Here is a 15,754-nt window from a genome sequence, read left to right as displayed (position 1 = left end):
TATGTAAACCAGCTCCTTTACCTTCTTTTTTTTCTTCTTTTTTTTTTCGTTTCTTTTTCTTTCCTAGCACCAGGGGAGCCCCCCCTCCCAAATGTCGTTGTTTGGTACCTGTACTATAGCAATGACAATAAAGACCATTCATTCATTCATTCATTCATATTAGTACATGTACAATACAAACCAGCTGGTGGCAGTGTTGTCTTCTTTTCAACTACAACTAAATCATCAGGCAACACTCTCGTGACGCCTCTTGTCCACCAGGGTGCGCGCTTGATGCCACTGTTCTCGGCCAGTCTGTCGAGCTTCCCAGCTTAATAAACGCATACAAATGGCGTCTTTCCAGCGAGTCGCACCAAACAGCTGATTTTGATAAACGCATGAACCACAGCGTGGGGCTTTCGTTTATTTTTCCAAGGAGAGGGAGGCAGAATTGCCTATGTTCATTCACAGCCAACAAGGCTGATGTAGGCAAAAAAAAAAGAAAAAAGACTTGAGAGAAGCAGCAACGACTGAGGACGTTTGACAGGGGCAGTATTATACTGGGGAAACGAGAGCTCATGTTATTCCTCAAGACAACTGGCAAGCGTAAGTCTGAATAGAAGGTAAGACTGGATACATGAGGTTGTTATTATGCTACAATGTTTACCGATTTAATTTAAATGTTGATTTAGCCAGCTCTTCATGTTTCAATAATGTAACAATTTGTAATAAGACGTGGCGCGGCCAGCCCCCTTTTGCTGTTTACATCTTTGTCTCTTGCTGTCGTATTATTTTTTTCTGAATATTTATTTACAAAGGATGTGACAGTTATCGTCATGGAAGGGGTTTGCCTGCAAACGAGTGTTATTTGCAAAGGTGCACTAGGCGCACTTGTCAATTCTCTGGATGGCTTCCAGTTTAATCTGATTCAGGTAATCTGGGGGAACTCGTGGGACACCTCCATCACACCTATTTTCGGTTGTTTTGGGAGGGGCAATAGTTTGACAATTTGCATAAGGCCTATGGTTTTAAATTTTTCCAAATCAAGAAGTCATAAAGCATTCTGTTAAACTGTCTTTATCATAGCTAAATTGCTTTTGAGGTTTTCAAGGCTGAGCTCACACTGAGAATTCTCCTAAAGCATGATACAAATTAGCCCACTGTAAATGACAAACGATCATATCTTGTCAGAAGTTATTCTTTAGGGGATGGGAGGTTTCAAATCAGCCTTGTTCTCTAGGCAAATGTGAACACCAGGGGAGGGGGTCTTCTCTTCTAGCTGAACACTCAGGGGGTTTGGAAGACTATAAATTGCTGAAATGGTCTCTTGTGAAGAATTACAGAATAATTCTCAGCAACTATGTACACACAATTTAGGAATTTCAGGGGAAAAGAGCATCCTTTCAAGGTACCTCTGGTCAAGGAATTTGTGCAACTGAATTGCCATGACTGCTCATATCCATCAAGTCAGTTCAAGTTCAAGGTCTTCATCAAACTCTTCTTGCCAGTGTGGTGTTTGTCCCATAGCTCCTTTGACATAGTAGGCAGGCACACACCATGTCCTCCAGTGCCCAGGCAGCCCCGTAAGCAGGAGGAGACATGTGGACACAGAAAAGCTTCTTGGCCCAGTCTGACTGCATACTGTAGGTGATGTAGACAGCCAAGTCTTTGGAATTGTTACCAAAGCAGCAGTTGACCCAGTTTAAACTCATATGCACCCTCCTTCTCCACCACCACACCTGCTGAAGAATTTGACTGTAGAGTGAGTGAGTGAGTGAGTTAGGCCCAATCCCGTTTCCCTTCCCTACCCCTACGGCTCGTTTTGGAGTACCACTCACTTTGGAGCCAAGGCCTCTGAACAGAGCCACGAGGCGTAGTGGTTGAAATCTTTCCCTATGAAATGGGACAAACCCTTCAAGACCCTGATACGTCCTCAGTAGTGTCATAGAAAAGCATTGACGCTCGCGATTCATTCACAATTTAAGTTTTTGTACGCTATCAATCGATCAAACAAGTCATCAAATAAAAAAGAACGGTGCTCTGTAGGCTATCAACCTGTGCGGCTGAATTTAAGTTAAATCTCGGACGTCAAAGGGGGGAAATACGACATGGAAATATGTCAAAATGCATGACTATCATGCACAATCTTAAAATATGTAACGTTTGATAGATAACGTTAGTAGACACGGAGCGCAGTTTTGGTTTAATAAGTGCCACAGCTATCGCATCATATGCCATCAAAGGGGGGAAATGCGACATGAAATATGTAAAAATGCGTCACTATCATGCACAGATCAGCCTTAAAACATGTAACGTTAGATAGATAACGGTGCAGATTTATTTTTATGGCGTTCCGAAATATGATGTGACAGGAACGGTGGAGAAACCGCCGCTGTCAACTGCATTAGTCAGCTACATGATAAAACCCAGCACTGCTATCATGCACTGAGTCTGGTGTCGCTCACTGCTCACATCCAGTCTCCCGCTCACTGCTCTCCACATCCATCAATATTACATAATAACAACTGCTCGGACTATATTGCGTGTTTTGGTTTAATAAGTGCCATAGCTCTAGCGTCATATGCCATCAAAGGGGGAAAATGCGACATGGAAATAGGTCAAAACCTATCGCCTACAGAGCCCACAGGTCCACAGAGGACGCCATAGCGACGACTCTCCACGCCACTCTATCCCACCTGGAGAGGGGAAACAGCTACGCGAGACTGCTCTTCGTGGACTTCAGCTCCGCCTTCAACACCATCCTTCCAGACAGGCTAGTGACCAAACTACTAGACCTGGGTCTATCACACTCTATATGTGCGTGGATCAAGGACTTCCTGACCGACCGCCCCCAGAGGGTGCGGGTGGGCCCCCACACCTCCACAGCCCTCAGCCTCAGCACTGGGTCCCCCCAGGGCTGCGTGCTAAGCCCCATCCTCTACAACCTCTACACCCACGACTTCACCCCCGTCCACCCCAGCAACTACATCGTAAAGTTTGCAGACGACACCACCGTGGTGGGATGTATCTCGGGGGGGGACGAGGCGGCGTACAGGGATGAGGTAGAGCAACTGAGCAAGCTGTGCAAGGTTAACAACCTGCTGCTAAACAAGTCAAAGACCCAGGAATTCATCGTAGACTTCAGGAGGAAAAAGTCCGAGATCCAGCCCCTGCTCATCGACGGAGAGAGCGTGGAGAGTCTCAACCCTCCGATTCCTGGGACATCACATGCGGGATGACCTGGCCTGGAAGGACAACACAAAAGGCACCATCAAGAGGGCACAACAGTGGCTATACACCCTGAGATGCCTCAGGAAAGAACACAACAAGCAGGAGATACTGGTGGCCTTCTACCGCGGCGCAGTGGAGAGCATCCTCACCTACGGCATCTGCAACTGGTTCTACAGCTGCACAACAGCGGAGAGAAACGCGCTACAGAGAGTCGTGAGAACAGCACAGAAGATCACCAGCGCCCCCCTCCCCTCTCTGGAAGAGCTGTACAACACACGCTGTCTCAGGAAGGCCTCCAAGATCTCCAGGGACCCGACCCACCCTGGGCACGTACACTTTATCAGGCTGCCCTCGAAAAGGAGGTACAGGACCCCGGCCGCTAAGACAAACAGACTGAAGAACTGCTTCTACCACAGGGCCGTCAAGGCCCTGAACACAGCAGAGGCCTAAGTTCTGGGCCCAGGACAGTCTGGACGGATTGTATGGCAGCTAGTGCTGAGGCACAAACATGTACATTTCAAGCCTGCAAACTGTGACACTTTAAATAACGTGAAAAAATACTTTTGTGCAATATGACAACCCTAGTTGACTATCTGTGCAGTATAGTACAGTGGATTGTGTACATAGCCTTTATTTATGTAAACCAGCTCCTTACCTTCTTGTGATTTTATTCTTTTTCTAAAAGTGTTTTTTTTTTTTCCTTTCCTAACACCAGGGGAGCCACCCCTCCTAAATTTCGTTGTTTGGTACCTGTACTGTAGCAATGACAATAAAGTCCATTCATTCATTCATTCATTCATTCATTCATTCAAAATGCGCGGCTGTCATGCACAAATCAGCCTAATGTTAGATAGATAACTTTACATGTCTACCATCGTCCGCTGTCAAACACCACATGTAGGGATTTATTTCGAAATAAACAGGATTGTACCTCTTGTTCTGGGTAGTCTTTGGCTAGTCTAATGGAAGTGCCCAGGTAATAGTTTTGCTATTATTGTCCTCTACGGCCGAGCACCAAAACCCTCGGATCTCAAACTTGGCTGAAGCGCGCTGGACTTTGGAACGGTGTATTTCTATGTTAGGACTTGTAAACATAGCACACTCGGCAATCGGCATAATAGCGATTTTTTGTTATGCTTGTTATAAAGACAAGGTCTAATCTTTATTAACAAGTAATTGCGCCCCCCTCCCCTCTCTGGAAGAGCTGTACAACACACGCTGCTTCAGGAAGGCCTCCAAGATCTCCAGAGACCCATCCCACCCTGGGAACTAACACTTTGTTCGGCTGCCCTCGAACAGGCGGTTCAGGACCATGTCCGCAAGGACAAATAGACTGAAGCTCAGCTTCTACCCTAGGGCCATTCAGGCCCTGAACACAGCAAAGACCTAGGTTCTAGGCCCTGGACAATCTAGACAATTTGATGGCAGCTACTAGATTGTAATCAATTGCAATACTGAAACACAACTGTGAACATTTCAAACCTGCAAACTGCGACACTTTAAATGAATGTGCAATAACACTATGTGCAATATGACAACCCTAGGGTACATAAGGTTCAGAGATAGGAAATGTTAGGATATTTATAGCATAGCATAGAGTACAGCACAGTGTTTTATTTGTATAGTATAGTATAGTGGATAGTGTATATAGCCTTTATTTATGTAAACCAGCTCTTTTCCCTTCTTGTTTTTTGTATTTTTTTCCTAGCACCAGGGGAGCCCCCCCTCCCAAATTTCATTGTATGGTACCTGTACTGTATTAATGACAATAAAAATAAAGACCGAAAGTAATTACAGAAAAAGTAATGACATTTGTGGTTGTCTTCCGCATTGCCTAGACCAAAATCAGATTTCTGTAGATGATTCGCAAGGCATCCTGGGAGGTAGGGCCATGGCTCCAAACGTAGTCTGGTCCTGAAAAAGCTCCAATCGGAGCCATACCCTAAATGAAAACAAGAAATGGGACACCCCTACAGGCCTACTCTACACGTGAACGCACAAAACTGAGCCGTAGGGGTGAAATGGGATTAGGGGTGAAATGGGATTGGGCCTGTATCATCTCTTTCTTCTCTCTCTCTCTCTCTATATCTCTCTCTCTCTCTCTCTCTCTCTCTCTGAATCGCACCTGTAGACATAGGCTAGTTCTTGTAGGCCATATCCTCAGACAGCGATTCTGGGGAGTGGACACTGGACGTCGTTGGTACAGCTGGATGAGAGTGAATGGAGCTGAAGACTGTTTCTTTCATGAGGGAGACAGGGTCCCTTGAATCCGGAACACACTGTTCCTGCCAGCTCCCCTGTCTTCCTGCCCGCCACACACAGAGAACTCTGTCTGCTGAAGCGACCTGCTCTGCCCTATTAGGACAGGTAGATAAATAGCTCATACAGGGCCTGAGCAGGGCTCATTCACTTAACCCATTTGGTTGGTGTGCTTAGATGAATTGTACGGTCATGTTGCTAGTGAGGAAGAGGTATGAGATAAAGTATATCTCTTGAATATTCAAGATCTGAGGTCAGAGTTTTTGGGAGTGTAGCCTACTTCTTCCACTAGTACTGGATTGTGCAAACTCCATAACTTTGATGGTCGTTCAGGGGTAAGTGATCATTGAATTTTGATCAGTCATGGTATATGGTGGTTGGTATTGTGGTTACATAATGTGGGAACGAGGAAATGGGATGGTGTCATACTCTAGGGCAGGCCTACGCTACGAGTAAACATGTGAAATGTTAGCACAGTTAGAGGTTTAAGCTGCTTAAAGATGTTTGTGACTCTGATGCCTGAAACACTGGAAAGTGAAAATTCACTCTACACTGTATTCAGTGGATTTATGTAGGCTACAGACAGCAAAGGCTTGCACTCGGTTATCAATCTTCATTTGGTGATGAAATACAGAGAAAACATTTTCTGTGTTCCCCAGATACATTGTCGAACATTTTAACGAGATTATGTTTCAGTAAGGACTTGGCATTACTGTACACTTTTAAGTGTTGGTTAATCGTGTTCTATACTGGTAGTTGACTAAGCACTTGTTCCCGCTGGGACCATACTGAAAGATGTATGCACTCACTGCAATGAAGTGACTTTGGATAAAAGTGTCAGCTAAATAGCTTATTATTATTATTATTATTATTATTATTATTATTATTATTATTATTATATTAGCCAGGATTCATTGGGTCTGTCAACAACAACAGATATTATCAATGCTGACAGAGCCTATACCATTTCTAGGCAGGAAGGTATTGATGTCAACCCTGGTTCACCATAACAAACAATCACTTGCTCTATTCAGATTTGATTAGGCTCTTTGACAAATAAAACATTACATCAGAGAGCATACATCTCTGGATTATGAATGATCACAAATCCCTTGATTCCGATCATCATTCATCTAATCTGTAAAGCCTTTGTGGTCATTTAAGTGGATCATGTCGGGCCATTAAAATGAAATCACATTCAGTCTGAAAGGTTTATCACCAGTCGTGTAGTATCTATTGATCACCATTGGCGATATATAGATCTCCCTGTTCCTATCCAGACAAGACATCTAGTCTCAGTGAATTCATGTGAACTACAGAACTTCAGCGTCTTTGAGCCTCGGAAAAGCGCTATATAAATATAATGAATTATTATTATCATTACAGTAGTGAGTTATCTCCCAGAAACCATAGTATGTTTCCCTCTCCTTCTCCCTGCTTAGTATTCTCTTCAGTCGCCAGCATGCCAGTATCCTGTCTGTGTGAATAGGCCTTTAGTGTTGAGCAGGGTGAGGAGGGTGTTGTGCCACACATGCTTGTGCCAACAACAGGAAACACTGCTGTTTCCTCAGGCTGCTGTCACTTCCTTCACTTGGCTCCAGTGCTCAGGAGTGATCTGTGCTCTCTGGGAGCCCAAGTCAATGTTTGGGGCTGGGCTACAAATCGGTAGAAGGAAGGAAAGAATGAATTCCATTCCATCGTCCTCCTTCCTCTCTCCACTTTAGAAGGGCCTTTATTGTAAACAGTACTCGGGGGGGAGGAGACATTTTGGATGAGCAGAACATGTTTGTTTAAAAATGTTCTGATATGGGCTGAACCGACGGCCACAGAGGGAGTACCGTTCGGGTTTCCTCTGGCGAACACATTCCTGAACACAGCCTCTCCTTTCTCCCCCGGGCCTGTCAATCATTCTTACTCACTGGCACTCTTCTCTGTACTGTATTAGACACACATACTCTTTCTTGTTTCTTGACTTCTCCCTTTTCTTCTTCCCTATCTTTTCCTACCACTCCCATTCCTTTTCTTCTTGTTCCCTTTCCCCTCATGTTCCAAGCTTGCTCTCTTTCTCAGTCTAGCCCTTACTCACTATCCTCCCTCGCTCGTCTTTCCATAAACCATTCTGATTCGCATTGTGAAGTATATCGCATTCAACATTTTATGGAAACGGCTTAATTCGAATAAACTTCCTCTAATTCGCAAACGTTTGTACGCTCGCTTGAGGTGGTTTTTGCCTTATGCGAATCAGAGTTAATGCACATAAAGTCAAATGGAAACAGGTTTGCCGAATAAAGTGACGTAGTGAACATTGAACTCCAGTGTTTCCTCCAGGATTTTTCCAGTGGCGGGCGGTGCATTTCACACCTAGGCCTTCAGTGATGTCCTACCTGAATTATTCCACCTCTTAATACCATCATTATGACGCCATGGCTCTAGAAACTATACATTTAGACAGAAACGCAGTATAACCAGGCGTTGCCATTGTTATTATAGCGGCACCTTGTCTGGGTGTATTCAATTCATTGCATGAAAACGAAAGCGTCAGTTATTTCTCGAACTTTGCGGTCAGTCGATCTCGATAGGAGAACCGTTTCGAGGTTCCATTTAAGGATGGTTATCTTCCTCGTGTTCATACGGTCACGGGGGTGTGTCGTTTTCCATGGTAGCAGCCCGGGAAGTGGTTAGAAGATCGCATTGAAGCCCCACTTACTCACACAACTGAGCCAGGCAACACAACACACATATCTATGGACCCCAGGGTCGCTCCGTATGTCTACATCTCTTGCAGAAAACATTAAATGCTTTGTACTCACCAAAACAACTGATTATTTGAACACAAAATCCATCCTCCTTTCTTTCCTCAAGAAGACTTCAATGTCTCTGTTGTACAGTTGATCAGTTCCACCAATAAGTCATTTTCTACATGGATAGCGTCGCCAACGTCGGGGTCGGCCGTTCTCTTCTGATTATGTCTAGCTTTTCTTAGAAGTTTCTTCTTTGTTGTTATAATATCTGCCACCAAATCTACCTCTTCTCCTCCTTCAGCCATTGTGGCTGCTTGTAGGCTCCGCCTCCCAATAGTTTGTATCCAATCAAAAGACGTGCAGGTGCTGATCAGGTGCTCCGCCATCCAGCAGGCCCCTTCGTCGGATTTGCTTGGATTTGCTCGCCAACTCGAGATCTGACTACGGCACGCCACAGTTCTTTTCTCGTTCACTTTAAATTACAATCTGTACTCGCGCCACTGTTGAATCTGCAGGCGGGCAGATTTCTTGGTACCCTGGCAACACATTATGGCTGAAATATGATTGGATAAAAGCTAAAGGCCAGCCCTCCAAATGTCTGGAAGCAGCGCAACCAAGAGGAAAGCTATGAAATGAAGAGAATAGACTACGGGAATAATTTAATACATATTTGTAGAAAAAATATATCAAAATTAAATGTATATTCTGATTATGTTTAGGCCAGCAGAGAAGGCCTTGCTGGCCCTGACGGCACACCACTGGATTTTTCACATTAGTGGCGGGGTGGTGAGTTTTCGCGTGCGCATTTTTTCCCAAGACACTGACACACACAGAAAGATCATCAGCTCATCGAATATGAAGTACACAAGAGTAGAGTACACATGGAACGGGGAACGTGCATACAGCACTGAACAACATCCGTAGAATATAAACTTGTGACTGACAGTCACATACATACACACACACACACAATGAAAGATCATCAGCTCATCAATACGAAGTAGGCCTACATGAGAGTACACACACAAAACCGACTAACGTTACTCACTAACTGTTTACACAAGTAAAATCACAGTGTGACAGATTCGGTAAACAACCAACAGCAAGGTAATGCATCAGCTGAGTTAAAGAAAACCAATTCTTACCTTTAATGACAGCGACATGAACCCTGTTTATCTGTACCTCCGCCGTTCTGTTCGTGATGATTTTAGAGGCAATAGATTATTTTTGCCCTGCGCATTTTGCCTTGTAATTAGAACATTTAGGCCCAATTAGGCCCGCCACGAATTAATGCATATAGAGGAAACACTGAACTCACGTGACTCAACTGTTTCCCCTGTCTGTGTCTTCCCAGGTATTCCCTTATGCGTGATGAACACTTTGTTAAAAGAAATAAAGCTTTATTGTAGACACAAAAAAGATTTCGAAAACATTTTGTATGTGTCTTTTCCATTGCAGTTGGGAGAGTTCTTCACATCAAACTATATACATGTAAATACTGACGAAATACTCTGACGAAATTACGTTTTACGTAGCCTAGCTTATTTGCTCCATTAATGGGAACAGTTTCCTTCATCTCTAGACAGTCTGCAACATGGCCAATGCTAGCTGACATGCAAGAATTATTATAACTTTCCCAAGTGAAACAAATTCCTGTCAAATTGAAATTAATTCCTGTCTCCATATTCTCTCCTGGTTTGTTTGTTTACTTCCACAACTATGCATAAGATAGATAGATAGATAGACTTTATTTGTCATTGCTACAGTACAGGTACCAAACAACGAAATTTAAGAGGGGAGGCTCCCCTGGTGTTTAGGAAAGGAAAAAGAAACACATTTTGGAAAAAGCATAGATGCATAAAATCACAAGAAGGTAAGGAGCTGGTTTACATCAATAGAGGCTATGTACACAATCCACTGTACTATACTGCACAGATAGTCAACTAGGGTTGTCATATTTCACAAGAAAGTATTTTTTCACATTATTTTAAAGTGTCACAGTTTGCAGGCTTGAAAATGTACATGTTTGTGCCTCAGCACTAGCTGCCATACAATCCGTCCGTACTGTCCTGGGCCCAGAACTTAAGCCTTTTCTGTGTTCAGGGCCTTGACGGCCCTGTGGTAGAAGCTGTCCTTCAGTCTGTTTGTCTTAGCGGCCGGGGTCCTGTACCTCCTGTTCGAGGGCAGCTTGACAAAGTGTTCGTGCCCAGGGTGGGTCGGGTCCTTGGAGATCTTGGAGGCCCTCCTGAGACAGCGTGTTTTGTACAGCTCCTCCAGAGAGGGGAGGGGGGCGCCGGTGATCCTCTGTGCTGTTCTCACGACTCTGTAGATACGTAGCCTATACCGCGTCATCCTCTGATGAAATTACGTTTTACGTAGCCTAGCTTATTTGCTCTAAACCAGTTAATGGAAACGCGCATAATTCGCACATGATTCGCATTTTCTTTTTGCGAATGAAAAATATGCTTAAAATGCGCTTGACATTTCATGGAAACACACCTACTGACTCCCTCTTTCTTCCCGTCTCTCTCTCTCTCCCTCTCTCCCTCTCTCTCTCTCTCTCCCTCTCTCCCTCTCTCCCTCTGGCTTGCAGTGGTGTGTTCTCAGTCTTGTTCTGCCCGGGCATGAGAGCAGATGGTGTTGTTTCTCTGCTCCTGGCACCTGGTGAAGGGCAGGTGATGTAACCAATGCAGTCCTCTTTTAGAAGGCCTGGCCCCCAAACCAGAGAGAAGACCTGTACTGACTGTATTCTTACACAGAGGCCTTTCAACTGTATCCCCTTACAGTGTTCTCGTTTTAGTCATAGAGCAGCCCGTCAACCAAACCATATCCAATTACATTTGTTGGTCTTGTGGTCTGGTCTGTCTCACCGTTGGCCTTATCAGGTGAAATACCACAGTCTGAAGTTTCTGGTCAGTTATGTAAGAGTGACTGAAAGGGGGGTGGCGTCTGGCGCTTTGCTTATTTCTGAACTTCTGGTGAACTTTTCACTCGATTTGAGGAGAAAGGACTTTCCCTGCGGTGTTTTTACGAGATTCACACAGCAGAAAGGACTCTCCCTGCGGTGTTTTTACGAGATTCACACAGCAGAAAGGACTCTCCCTGCGGTGTTTACGGAAATCCACAAAGCAGAGGAGACTCCCTTGAATGTTGTTGGGCCGCCTGCTTACATGGCTAACAAGCCAAGACTCGATTGGAAGGAAATAGGCCTACCTCATAATTAAAGTGTCACGTCTTGTACTCGGATTGCTTCCACGATTCATCTCCGTAGGTTTGGTCACATTCTGCATGCAAGACGGTACAGTATTCCAGCATGCAGACGGTACAGTATTCCTACGCTTGGAAGCAAAGTGTTGAACGTGAAGTTGTTCTGTCAGCGACTGCACACCTGGGACATAGTCCTCTAGACATCCTTGAGCTGGTCCCCAGGGGATCATTTGTGTCTCAAGTCAACTGTACTGTATGTTGCCCTGGGGAGTTGGCTACGCTGACAGAGTACTCTGTGTTTTCTCTCTCTTGGGAGCTGGGAAGCAGGTCTCCTTCTCCCCCCCCCCCCCCCCGTCAGATCATCACGATCATGGTCCCTGCTTTGTTAATAAGAAGCTGCCTTAACAATCATGTGTAGCATCATCCTATCTCTCTCTCTCTTGCTTTTTCTCTCCCTCCCTCCCTCCCTCCCTCCCTCCCTCCCTCAGGTTTTCCCTAGTATTCTTGGCCACCTGCCAGAGTGCCAGTGTCTCAGGCTGTACTATACTGTGTCTGAGATCATCTTGATGCAGTAACTGTGTCAGAGCTGCTTCCCTGTGGAACAGCCGTTTCCCTCCACTCCCTTTGTTGATCTCAGCAGAGCAAAGTGGCTTTCTCTCTTCTTTCTGAAGCCAGTGTGCTTTCTACAATGTAATCCAGTTCCAAGCACTACCACGTTAATTGATGACACCTACATTTCACTACCGGTAGTCATGGCTACCGGTAGTCATTCAGAAGCCTGTGGTTATCTTGACTTAAGGTAGGAACCCAAATAATTTGGAACTTACGCTACTTATACTTTCACTCATATTGCATCCATGCCCTTAAACTATAAACAAGCTCTCCTGATAATGATATCTTTAGATTGTGGTGTAATTGGACGTTTTTTACTTTTCAACTGTGCCCTGTTGAGTCCTTGGAAGCATAAAAACAGCCATACTCTTTTGTAGAAATCTGTAACTTGCTGCTCACGAAAGCCATCTAAAAAAAAGCTTCCCTTAAGTTTTGTACTGTATGTACAGTACATGCACACGTAATCTATACTAGAAAAAAAGCACTTACGTAATCCTTTTGATATTACATTATATAATAATATCTAGATTTTGCTTAACAGGACTCGAGGAGTGAACGCTGTCTGGTTGATACAGCGTGTCTGTTGACCGCTGTCAGTTCGATTAGAAGCACTGGAGATGGGTTTGGGATGGAGATCTACAGTGACACTTACAGGAGACATTTTCACCGTTTTGATTTTCCAACCCAGGTGCTGACAGCTTTTTTCGAATAGATGCAGCCTTAAATTTCTAGCACTAGTCTTTTTTTTACGTGAAGACCTTACAGTCTTGATACGTGAGCATCATTGACATCTCAGCTATCTATTTTTTCCCTCAATGTTCTTTCAGCACAGTTAGTTTCAGCTTGATAGTTGACCCACTTGTACAGATGGAGGGTTCAAGCAGGAAATGGATGAATCATGGAGGGGAGAGACTGCTGTGTGGACCACCATGCAGAGGAAGTCCTCTTCTCTATCACGCTCAGTACTCAAGTTGTGAAAGAAAATCAGGGGTGGATTTTATTATGGGGACAACTTTAGCATCCCCACAGCGCCAGTGACTTCAGTGACTTGGTAAAAATGTCATTGCATGTGTGCGTGCCCCCTCCCTCACCCACAGTATTTTACTCAATATGCGCAAAAACTAAATGTTGAAATAGCAGTAATACCACGTTCATAGATAAAATGACATACGGGATGGAAAGAGGGGATGGCAGTTTCAGAAGGGGGATGATTTTGACTGTTTTTATTTCAGGGGGGGATGCCATCCCCCCTCATCCCCCTTCAACTTGAGTGCTGCTTCTACTTCCATACCTTCAATGTAAAACTCTGGACAACGTTTAGAATGACAATGAAAAACATGGAGGGACCGAGGCTGTTAGAAGACTAGGTGTTACAGTATGGGTATGTTTATTCAAGTGTTATTGACGGTATCACCTGATCTAACTCATGACCCTGTCTAGCATGCGACCTAGCAGGGCATGGGTTTATATTCCTAGACAAACAGGCACGACCTCAATCCCTGGGTCTAAAAACAGCTCCTCTTTGAAGTCGGTTATGTCTTTATCGCTATTCAAACGAGGTGAAACACTGAGTCATAGAAATCACACCAATGCCTGCTTTTAACATTTAGCATCTGGCTCCATGTTAAATAGAGCTGATGATGTGTGAACTCTTCGTTAGGGTCCCTGGTGCCTTTAGTGGAATGCTTCAGGCCCGTATTTTCTCTAGGTATATTTAGACTTTTGATCTTTGGTGAGGGAGAGAGAGGGGAAGCACTGAGCAAAACGGGTCAGTTCAGTTGACTTCTCAGCACGCCCGACTGCCCAGGCCGCCTGCCCTCCTTCAGGGACGGCTGTGGCTCAGGAGGTAGAGCCGGCGTCTAATGATCGTAAGGTCTGCGTTTCGATCGGCGGTTCGATCCCCGGCTGGGCATCGATTGGGCAAGACACCGAACCCCAAATTGCTCCCAATGAGCGGGGCCGTAGCTTGCTGCCATTGGTGTGTGAATGGTTGGATGAGAGGCCATTGTAAAGCGCTTTGGAATAAGGCGCTATATAAAAGTGCAGTCCATTTGGTTCCTCTTTACCCAGTGACAGAGCCAGTGTTGTGCGGCTCTCTGACTGACCATCGCCCTAATTGAAAATGACACTCTGAAATTGCGCCTCAGATATGTTTAGTGGCAAAATTAAGATCGGTCAATTCTACTTCTGTGTTTTGGTTTTCTTGAGGAATGGATCTGTTCCCATGGCGATGTCAAAGCTGATGCTTGGAAAGAGACATCCGTCTCAACACTGGGAGATAATATGATTTGAAGAGCAGACATTCACCAGGGAGACGATATGCCAGGACCTCTAGATAATGATCGCTCCTTTCAGTGAAGGCTAGACCCGTGTGTCTGAATGTGAAGTGGCCATTTGGGTAGTTTGTTGTACTCATTAACGTTTTGAACAGTACAGTAGTTGTCCATTCATAATTAGCCAATACATTACATTTTATTAAAAATGTCTTTCAATAAAATGAAATTACAGATTGGACTGTAATTGGTACTGTACTGGGGTAAGTTTCCTTTGTTGTCCCAAAAAAATCATAATCAATTTTAGGCTATGATTTTTAGTGCTACACACATTTCAGGAAGCTAACCGACTCTCCGGCACCTTCATTCGGGTGCTCGTACTGTAGTTGTCTGTGGTCCAAGACCCCTGTAGATGGGTTCCTCAGACTCTCGCTGTTATTTGGCCTCATTTGCTCTGTTTGTGAGTCATTTTTCCTTTGCAAAGTGAATAATGTCTTTTCAGGAAAACATGAGTCACATAATGGCAGAGCAGGCTTCATTTGCATACAGCGTTCGTTCTTGTGATTATGAAGCTGTTGATAAATTGATTTTGAAATGAAAGAGGACGAACATAATGTGCCTAGCCCTTCCCAGTGTATAATATCCTGTTCAATTATAGCTGGTGGCAGGCGGGCAATAATTAGCTTACCTCCGAATGAAAGGCCCTGTCTTCTACCCCTCCCTCTCATGTGTTTATTACTAGTGATAGATGGCCTAAATGATTCACTATATACCTCATTTCAACTCTGGTCGCATTTCAACTCTGCTAATATCTTCTAATTATTCTGTGGTAGAGATGAAGGTGGCGTGATTATATCTGATCTAGAGAGATACAGTATCCACCCCTCACCCCCCTTCTCAGGAGGATGTGTGCATGTGTGACCTAGCTTACATGTTCCCTGTTTTATAGTTTCCGACTCACATATACCCAGCACTCGAGTTGAGGGGGGATGAGGGGGGATGGCATCCCCCCCTGAAATAAAAACAGTCAAAATCATCCCCCTTCTAAAACTGCCATCCCCCCTTTCCATCCCTTATGTCATTTTATCAACGAACGTGGTATTACTGCTATTTCAACATTTTAGTTTTGCGCATATTGAGTAAAATACTGTGGGCGAGGGAGGGGGCACGCACACATGCAATGACATTTTTACCAAGTCACGGACACTGAAGTCACTGACGCTGTGGGGATGCTAAAATTGTCCCCATATGATCAAATCCACCATCCCCCCTGATTTTCTTTTACAACTTGAGTACTGTATATACCGTACCGTCACTTCCCAATCTTAGGCGGAGAGTCTCTGTGTGATATAGGCTACAGTAACTGTGTTATTGATATAGGCTACAGTAACTGTGTTATTGAGTCGTTCACACACCCCTCAGGAGGCCCCTCCTCCTACTACCTTTAGCACC

Source organism: Nansenia antarctica (assembly GCF_963989245.1).
Source record: "Nansenia antarctica genome assembly, chromosome: 3".
In the NCBI taxonomy this organism is placed as follows: Eukaryota; Metazoa; Chordata; class Actinopteri; order Argentiniformes; family Microstomatidae; genus Nansenia; species Nansenia antarctica.
The sequence above is the reverse complement of the archived record's forward strand: the minus strand, read 5'-3'. Positions refer to the sequence as shown.